This window comes from Notechis scutatus, chromosome 2 (genome assembly GCF_049901735.1).
Source record: "Notechis scutatus isolate UNSWTSFEM ecotype Mainland chromosome 2, rNotScu1.2, whole genome shotgun sequence".
NCBI lineage: Eukaryota > Metazoa > Chordata > Lepidosauria > Squamata > Elapidae > Notechis > Notechis scutatus.
Genome location: NC_142010.1, coordinates 145,225,124 through 145,226,930, shown reverse-complemented (window position 1 = coordinate 145,226,930; position 1,807 = coordinate 145,225,124).

Genomic DNA, 1,807 nt, shown 5'->3' with positions numbered 1-1,807 from the left:
AAGCAATGCGCGTTCCCCCTCCACACCCCCTGTGCATGCGTGTGCAATTCCCCCCCCCCACAGCCCCCTTACCTGCACTACATCCCACAGCTGATTTTCAGCCAGTTTGAGGCCTTTTTCAGCCTTCCAGAGGCTTGAAAAAAGCCTCTGCAGGCTTTGCAGGACAAATAATAGGCCTGTTTCGTCACTTGCAGTGTTTATAGGAAGTGATGAAACGGGCCTATTATTCGTCCTGCAAATCCTGCAGAGGCTTTTTTCAAGCCTGTGAGAGGCTGAAAAAGGCCTCAAACCAGCCGAAAATCAGCTGTGAGGCGCACACATGCGCAGTGAGGTAAGTTTGCCTGCGGGCAAAAATGGCTCTGCGTGCTCGCTTGCTGGCACAAATGGCTCTGCCTGCTACCTGTGGCACGCGTGCCATAGGTTTGCCATCACAGTCCTAGGTCCTTTTTAACCTCTCAGCTGTTTGGCATGGCAGAGCGGATTGCTGTGCTAAACAGCTGAGAGGCGCAGTAGCTTAGTTTTTACTATTTTAACGTGTGCGCCACCCCCCTCTGCAGCCACGCCCACCAAGCCACACCCACTGAACCGGTGATTGGAACTTTTGAATCCCACCACTGAAAATGGCCATAAGTCACTTTCAGTGCCTCTGTAACTTTGAACAGTCACTAAATGAACTGTTGTAAGTTGAGGACTACCTGTATATATATTTTAGAAGGACTGGAGCACAATTCAGGGTTTTTAACCTATAAAACCTACATATCTTAAGTCTTGGCTGAGTAGTAGCTTTTTTCCTCACTGGCTTCATTATAATTTGGGAGCTGGTATTTTTACTATTGGCATCTCAATGATGGAATTCATTCTGGGAAGCTGGTCTTTCCTTTCTATTAGAGCTTTCAGGTAGAAATACAGGTAGCCCTTGGCTTACAACAGTTCATTTAGTGGTCACGTGATCAAAATTCAAGATGCATGGCAACTGGTTCATATTTATGACGGTTGCGTTCTCCCGGGATCACATGATCCCTTTTTACAACTTTCTGACAAGAAAAGTCAATGGGAAAGCCATATTCACTTAAGAACCGTGTTACTAACTTAACAACTACAACCGTGGCAAGAAAGATCACAAAATGGAGCAAAATTAAATTAACAACTGTCTTGCTTACCAACAGAAACATTGGGCTCAATTGTGATAATAAATTGAGGACTCCCTGTCTTGGAGGACATAGGAGTCAGGAGTGATCTAGTGGCCTGACTTTCAGATAGCTACAAAAAGTGCTCTTGCAGCTAAGGCAATGCAAACTCTCATGATACCTTCAGGCTAATCAAATCTTCAACTCAAGCTTTTTTTTTTTTTTTTATAGCTGTGGGCCACATTTCATGGTTCGGAGCTGTTGCGTATTGTTGACTAAAGCAAAAGGGTGGCTCAGAATCTCTTTTCTCTGGCAGGCATTAATTGATATCGCGGTACAGAAAGAATTATATCTCAGAAAGTAATAGAATTAGCAAGTGTTGAAAAAAAAGAGCAGGAGAGGAGCTATATTGGTTAGTTCCAGACTATGCCACTCCTTTTCCTCTGGAGATAAAGCAGGAATGCAGGATTGCTCACAAGAAGATAAAATGTGTGGACTTTACTAGAAGTTTCTTGTCTAACAGGCTAGTTAGCAGGGCTGTACTTGTGCACAGCATGGTTTTCTGCATGCTTTGCAAAGTGTTCCAAGGGTACAGAACAGAGGTTAGCCCTACTTCTCTGTGCTCCTTTATTGTTTGAGTAGCTACATTCCACAGGCCTGACTTAGTAACAACAATAAAC